We start from the raw sequence: 8570 nt of genomic DNA, 5'->3' as shown, positions 1-8570 counted from the left end.
TTTTTTTTTTTGCCGGGGGCAAGGGAGACAAAGGGGTCATGTGCAAATGCAAACTTCTGTGGAGATGCATTAAATGTCTCTTCTGGGGACAAAGGTGTGTAGCGCAGGTGCCCACGATGAGAGTACCTTCGTCCGGACCCACGACTAAGTAGTTCTCTGCGGGGTACTGGGCACGCCTTCTGGTGAGACCAGAGAACAAAGGGCCCCCAATCCAAAGAACAACAACGAAACCCGTAACAACCGAGAGACGCAAGCAAACGCTCTCTGGAGCCTAGAAAATGGCCTATTCCTAGGAATGGGCATTAGGGGAGAGCAAGTCTAACCCATCAGGTCTTTAAAAAGCAATGAGAGAGAGATTGAAGGAGGGAGGGAGGGAGGGATAGTAGTAGTAGGTCCAGGAAAATGGTAAATCCATTTACTTGAAAGATTATATTTCAGGCAAAGTGTCTACATGTATTATAAAGGGGGGAGCAAATCCCGAACCTGATAGTTACTTTGATTACATGAAAACCACGCAAGTGATCCCGTGTGCTCCATTAAGATCTCTGGGAGCATTTCTTTTCACAGGGGCCCGGGTGTGTGCAGAGGACTCTGGAACTGGGCACTAGGTTCAAGTCCCAGCCCCACCTCTCCCCAGCTGTGTAACCTTGAGCCAGTTACTTCACCCTTCTGTGCCTCTGTTTCCTCCTTTGTAAACTAGAGAGAGCCTTCTTTGGAGCCTTTTCTGACCGATGGTGGCCCTGGACAGACTAGAGCTGAACCCCACCACGTCTCCTGGGCTGTCATCTGTACGGAAGCGGGCTGCTGGGTTTTTCTTCTGTGATGCTGCTGGCTGGATTCAAAGCCCCAACCTTGCAGGATCATTGAAAAGATAAAATGAGATCAGGATGGAAAGGACTTGGCAAAGAAATGGACACATCCGATGTATAAGGCTGAGGGACAGAGAACATGCAATCATATTTTCCCCATGCTTCCCCTGAGTGTTAAACGTATCCCACACGTGAATATGGCCAGGGCGGTGTCGGCTGTATGAAGGTCCATGTCCTGCTGGGACTTTTCCTCACACCGCCACACACAGCACCCACGGAACACGAGCTGCACCCAGCCTGGCCCCCTTGCGGCTGCCTTCCTATTGGTCGGCACCACAATGGAGAGGAGTCTCCACAGGCCTGGTGATGGCCGTGAGCAGCTCCCCGGTAAAGAAGGGGCAGCCTCCGGTGGCTTCCTCAGTTGAAGAGGAAACTTTTCTTTCAAGGAAATGGCTTTCTTCCCCGGCAGGATAGGAAAGAGAGTGCGACGCCCCAAACTCACCCAGGAAAATAAAGGTTTATGCTTGAAACCATCTGAGCATAGTTTCATCGTACTGGTCTGACCCCAAATTCATTAACTTACATTGGCTCATCTGTTTAAGCATCTAGAAGCCCATTTTGGGGGTGGGTGGGGAGTGGGCGGGGAGCTGTCTGTAAGGGCAGCACACAGAGGAGTGGAGATAGCAAAGTTGGACTTGAACCAGTGTCTTGTGCTGACCTCTCTGACTCCATCCCCTTGCCTGGAGCACTCAGTGAGGCAATTTGACATCCTCCCAGGTCTGGCCAATTTGGACGGGGCTGACTTTGTCGAGCTGGGAGACATGGAAGGAAAGGTTAACGTTGCTTCTCCCACAAGAAGCCTCCGAGAATACTCTCAATCACATTTTACTGATATTTCGCCAGAGACAAGTGCCAGTCCCTGCCCCCACCCACACTGAGCATGCTCCCAGTTCATACGCGGTGGAAGGCACTGCTGCTGAATCTGCCATAGCAACAGCTGAATAAAGGCGGAGATGCACCGAGAGGCAGCCCACTCAGCGCAGCTGGGCCCCAGGGCCCCTGACTAGGGCAGTTCTGGCCGACCTCTCTTCCAGACGCACACCCTTTTTTCCAATGGCTGGTGTCCTCCCTCACCTGCGGACAGGTGTCTGCCCGCCTCAGGATTGGGACAGGCACAGCCGACGCTACTACCCCCTCCCTGTCATCTCTGCACAGCCTTCCATTTCATTTCTCTTAAAAAAAAGAAAGGTGGGAAAGAAACCCTGAACAGACCGGGAAAGTGGGCAAGGTGTCAGAGAGAGGTGCACTCTGGGATCCTCAGCTCTGAAGAAACCACGTGGGTGGCAAACCGTGCTAACACCAATGATCCACAGGACCCTTCAGGAGCGAATCGCATCCCCCCCAGCCAAACATGGCCATGATGGAATAATGTCCCTACCCCCCATGATAGGATCGAATGTGATCAGTCAACTGGTTGTAAGGGGACGAGGTTGGTTTGCGACACACCCTTACACAGGCCACAGTTGTGAGTCAACGTCGAGGGGGTTTCCCTGGATCTTACACGAGATCAAAGGAGAAAGACATGAGTGGAGATGGAGGGACCTGCAATCACCAAGAGAGAAGAGCTGGGAGCCAAGTGCATCCTCTGGACCCAGGGTCCCTGGGTTGAGAACCTCCTGGACCAGTGTTTGGGGGGAAGGGTGCTGTCACCTTCCCGGGAGGATGCGAAAGCAAGTATCTGCACTCTACCTTGGATTGTGGCCTATATTACAAAAGGGGTTCATTGCTAAGGGGGCACTAGGCCAAATAGGGTTGGGAACCTAGGTCCTAGACCCAGGGAAGCCTTGATGCCAAGACACATGGGGATCTCCAAGGAACACTGGGCCCACAAAGGCAGAAAGGAAATAAGGACCCCTCTCGAAGCCAAGAGTGGACAGAGTGAGAACGTCTTTTCCTTAGAGCAGGGGGTCTCCACTTTCCTCATGCCGCGACCCTTTCAGACAGTTCCTCATGTGATGGTGACTCCAAACCATCAAATGATTTTCGTTGCTACTTCATCACTGTCATTTTGCTACTGTTAGGAATCTGGCGACCCCTGTGAAAGGGTCGTTTTTCGACTCCCAAAGGCGTTGCAGCGTGACCCACAGGTTGAGAACCGCTGCCTTAGAGCCAGCCCTCTGAATCTGGACTTGCAGCCTCGTAACCTGAGAGGAAACACCTGCTCCCGGCTTGTGAAAGCCTCCCACTTGTGGTCCTTCTGTGACAGTCCCACTGCAGGTTGTATCAGGGATTCTGGCCATCACCTTCAGGACCAAGTTCAGGAACACTCAGCTAGGACTTGCTCTGCACAGAGCTTTTATGCAATTATTTCATTCTCTGTGAGCAGGAAATGGCAGTGGTGGCTTCTTCCTAGGTGGTTTTAGACTGTGGCTGTGGAGGATTCTGGGATGGGAAGGCCTCAGAACAGAGATCCTCCCCTTCATAAGACTGGAGGGGAGGCATGAGTCGCAGCACCCACCAGCCACGTTGCATTTTGACTGTCACAGCTGTGCTTGAGGGGAGAGAGATCATCAGAGTTGGGAATCTATGCAGCAATGAGATAAGTTAATGCTACTCAATGGAACAGACAGACTCCTCAATCTTTTTTTTTTTTTTTTTTTAAACAAGCAGGACTTTATTCTCTCACAGTTGACAAGTCCAAACTCAGGACGCCGGCTCTAGCCAAAGGTTTTCCTTCTCTGTCATCTCTGGGGGAAGATTCTTGTCTCCTTTCAACATCTACAAACTTAGCATCCCTTGGGAATCTCCAGGTGTCTTGGCATCAATCTTACCCCCGGGCTTTCAATGCAGGGACCCTGGGTCCAAAGGTCAGGCTCCTCTTCTGGCTCTTCTTTCTTGGTGGTAGTCAGGTCCCCTTTAAACCCTTGAATCTTAGGGTTTCACACCATAAACATATATGTATCTTATATTAAGTGGACACAAAGCAGAGGGGTGGGGGGGATACTTCTGTCCCAAAAAAGTCATTTCAGAATCCAGGACAGTAGAGCCTCTCTCTCTAACTTCAACAAAGGACTCCTCCTGAGGGATTTAATTTAAAAGTAAGATGCTACTCTTTTAACATTCTGCCTTGCATGGAAGATATAGGAGAGAGCCCGCTAACCAAGGTTTGAGAACATCACAGCCCAGCTCCTGTATATATCCAGACAGCAGGCTCTCTTTTTTCTCTGAGCGCCCACCAAGACCCAGATGGGTACAGACAATGAAACCCGAGGGTACACACAGGATAGGGAGCGGTTGATGAAGCACTTGTAAACTCCACTTCCTCTCTCTGCCATCCAGTGGATTCCAACTCAGACTGACCTTTTAGGGCAGAGTAGAACTAGCTCTGTGAGGTTCCAAGCTGTAAATCTTCACAGGGCACAAAAGCCTCCTCTTTCTCTCGTGGAGTCGCGGGTGGTTTTGAACTGCTGAACATAGTTAACGGTCCAACTCACAACCCACTACTGGGACTCGTAGAAGTAATTAGCAAAAACAAAAAAACAAAACTACACTCACTGTCACGGAGCCCATGCTGCCTTACAGCAAACCTGTAGGGCAGGGCAAAGCTGCCCTCTTGAGTTTCCAAGGCTGTAACTCTTTATGGTGGTAAGAAGCCGGTCTTTCTCCCATGAAGCCACTGGTGGTTTCAAACTGCAGCCCAACACGTAACCACTACACCACCAGAGCTCCTCTATAAAGTAGCAAACTTAGTTGTAAAGTAGCAAACATCAAGAAAAAAAAGACTGCTAGGAAGGAGGAGTCATAATGCACGCTTGAGAGAGGTCACAATCGTCTAGGAAAAACGTTTTGAATCTAGAAAGGGATGATACCATTTGTCCGGGGGAGTAAAACACTGGCGGTTTCTTTGCTAATTGATATTTGAAGTTCTTAGGCCACGTGACATAACCTTTTTTTGAAGATGGGGGCTGCCCTGGACATTGGCATCCACTTGGCAGAGGGTGGAGGGAGGGAACAGAGGAAGGAGTAGAAGGCTTTTAGGGACACGTCGTTACTGCTGTTGTTCAGTGTGTTGTGTTGGCCTTGACTCACAGTGACCCTAGTGATAACAGAACTACTCACCGCCCTGCCCTGCACCATCCTCACCGTGGTGCTTATATTCGAGCCAGTGGTGGGATTCCACCAGTTCAAACCAATTCAGCGGAACCTATGCAGAATTTGCTGTTGCGTTCAGTGAACTGGTTGTTAAAATAGGACTTGTCTTCAGGATTCTCTCTAAGGTAGATGGCTAGGTAGCCACCCAATATGGAAATCACAACTTTACATTTCTTACTCTTTTTAAATGTTTATCTGTGCAATAGGGCATTCTAAGCAGCCTTGGTAATGTTTACTCCGTCCATAGGTATGAAAAATTAGATGGGGCTATGCTTTTATTATTTATTCATTTAATAGAACTCATTACACTTTTGATGAAATCCTACATTTTTATTCCCTGGGGTTTGTTCCTTCAGTCAACAAACATAGAACGTCAAGAGAAAAAGTGCCAGACAGCCAGAGGGTGACACGCTGTGTCATTTGTTTCAGCTTTGTGGTAATTCCCAAATTCTCATGAGAGCTTAGGTGTGAATTACACAATTCCTGAAAGTGGTTCAAAGAGCTAAAAACATCGTCAGAACAGCGCTGTGAGTTCAGCAGAAGCGGAAAGGGGTTTTTGCAAAGATGAGCTTAGCATGTTCAGAGCAGAGATGCCGCCTGTTTCTAATCTATCACACACAATGACTATTGTCTAATTGGCCTGCCTCTAAAGGAATGGGCTCCTACTCCAATGGGGAAAAGATGGTGAAGGAGAAATCTCACAGCTGGGGTAAAAAAGGGAAGAAGATTGCAAGTGAGGCTGGCAATCCAGAAGTAATATGGGCGGGTACACCTTCAATCGTAATTCTACTTTTTGGGGGAAGGGTCAGGTATTATTTCATACTTTCTCATTAATATTTTAAAACTCTTTCTTATAACAATCTAGTTTTGTGTATTGCTCTTATTTATGAATTTTGCTACTTAAAAAAAAGTTCTTTACACGGTCACTCGGGCATCGAACAGGTTGCTAAATGATCTGAATCCCACCACTGAGTACACCGATTTGCCCTCTGTTGCAGCCGCTGCGTAGACCCATCTTGTGGAGGGCCTTCTTCTTCCCCGCGGCCCCTCCACTGTACCAAGCATGATGTCCTTCTCCAGGGACGGGTCTCTCTCTCCTGACAACAGGTCCAAAGGACATGAAGTGAAGTCTTGCCATCCTTGCCTCTAAGGAGCATGCTGGCCAGACTTCTTCCAAGACAGATCTGTTTGCCCTTTTAGCTGTCTTTGGTACTTTCAATATTCTTTGCCAACACCGTGGTTCAAAAGTATCCATTTTTCATCATTCTTCTTAGTCAATGTCCAACTTTCACATGCATATGAGGCTACTGAAAATACCCTGGCTTGGGTCAGGCCCACCTTAGTCCTCAAAGTAACATACTTGCTTTTCAGTACTGAAGAGGTCTTATGCAGCAGATTTAGCCAATGCGATGTGTTCGTTGATCTCTTGACAGCTGCTTCCATGTTCAGTGATTGTGGATCCAAGCAAGACAACATCTTTGACAACTTCAATCTTGTCCCCACGTATCATTCATTATGTTACCTATTGGTCCATGTGTGAGGATTTTGGTTCTCTTTACACGGAGTGGTCATCCAGCTGAAGGCAGCGATCCTTGATCTTCATCAGCAAGTGCCTCAAATCCTCCTCACTTTCAGCAAGCATGGTTGTGTCATCTGCATATTGTAGGTTGTTAATAAGCCCTCCTCTGATCCTGATGCTAAGTTCTTCTTCATAGAATCTAGCCTCTCTGATTACTTTGTCAGAGAAGACTCAATTGAAAATATTACTAAGCTCAAATGTTAAAAGGTTACCTTCATTAAAGAGATCAATTACTTCCTTCCCTATTCTCTCATGTGTTTTGTCTATATGTAAGTAGTATGCCTTGTTTTCTATTAATAGGTTTATTTTATTTGAATGTAAATATATTTAATTAGAGCACGGTGATAGGGTGGGTTATGAGTCGGTTCTGTGGGCTAGAGCTCAGCCACAAAGCCCTGCCTAGACCGAGTTGGGGGTAGGATCAGTGGGAAGGAGCTGCTGCCTGGCTACTTCTCAGTGGTCACCCTCCTCTGTTGAAGGGGAACAGGACTCCTGGTGGACAGGCTGAGTCTCTGCCACAAGTAGAGAAGGTCCCTGGTGGATCCCAAGCTATCTGTACTGCAGCATCACCTAGCCACACACCTAGGTCCCAGCCACAGGTTTCAGATTCAGGAGGTCTGGGTGTGCCGGGTGGTGGTGGTGGTGGTGGTGTGTCTGTCATTTTAAAAGCTCCATAGTTAATACCAGGACACAGCCAGGTGGGGAGTTGAGGTCCACTTTGAGAGTACACTTCTGCCATTGCCTCACAACCGTTTAGGGAATTGGTTCTCTGGTTGTTCAACATGAACAATGTTGTTTGCCTGGCTTCCCTTTTATATCTGCTGGTAAAATAGCTTTCATCACAATAAAACACAAGTAAAAAGCAGGATCACAGTATTTTGCCCAGGCTTCCAGTAACTGGGTATACGTGATGATTAATAATACATAACATGATTTATTTTGTATCAATAGATGACAATTATGCAGGCATGGAGAATCGGTGACTATTGATTCCTGAGAAACTCAGGGTTGTTTTCTGTGCCATAAAAATAACTGGATCCTGAAGACAAGTCTTTTCTTGAGACATTTTTTTATTTCCCTTTGTGTGCTACAGGAAATAAAACTCTAAATAGAATTGTGCAGTTTCCAACTTCTAATGTAATCATTTAAACATGATCACCAGAAAATACTCAATCAAAAGTATTACTAACACAAATGTTATGTCAAAAGGTCATCTTCATTAACGAGATTATTTCTTCCCCTATTCTCCCATTGTGTTTGGTTTATATATGAGTATCTTGCCTTGTTTTATATTTATCTATTTATTTTATTTTGTACTTAAATATATTTTAGTAAGAGCCCAGGTGATGTATTGACTTATGAGTCAGAGTGCTAATCTCAAGTTCAGCAGTTCAAAATCACCAGCTACTCCCGGCTTTCTACCCCTGGGAAAGATTTACAGCCTCAGAAACCCACAAGAGCAGTTCTACTCTGTCCTATAGGGTAACTATGAGTCAGAATCAACCCAGTGGCAGTGAGTTTTTGGTTTGATATATTTTTTTAATGTATTTATTTCTGTTTTGATTCTGTTTAATAGCTCCTGACGGGCAAGACTACTATTATGTTCATTGTCTTCATCTTCTGAGGGTCAGTGGTGGAATTCCTCCCTGCCACATAGGAGACTTGGCTCAGTTCCCAGGCGATGCACCTCATGCACAGATGGAGGAGGGTTCAAACAGCCAAGTTTCAGGTCAGCAGCTGCATCCTTAACCTTTGAGCCAGTAGGGCTCGTTGTTAGAGGGGAGGGTGTGGCAATTTGATAAGGCTAAATCTGGACGCATCTCAAGAAAAAGGAATTTGAGTTAGAAGGAAGAACTGGAGCAAAGAGGACAGGAAGCGAGGCAGCAGGCGTGCATTTATCCAAGAGGGGCAAAGCACCACACAAAGAGGTAGCAGCAAGCACACGGGCTCCAGGCTCGCCCATCCACACAGCAGAGAGGCCAGAGAAGCCGCTGGGCCTTGTAGACCTAGCCAAGGACCTTGCCTTTGAC

The sequence above is a fragment of the Echinops telfairi genome, unplaced genomic scaffold (genome assembly GCF_000313985.2).
Source record: "Echinops telfairi isolate 266 unplaced genomic scaffold, ASM31398v2 ScPeMD7_18;HRSCAF=68, whole genome shotgun sequence".
NCBI classification, from domain to species: domain Eukaryota; kingdom Metazoa; phylum Chordata; class Mammalia; order Afrosoricida; family Tenrecidae; genus Echinops; species Echinops telfairi.
The sequence above is the reverse complement of the archived record's forward strand: the minus strand, read 5'-3'. Positions refer to the sequence as shown.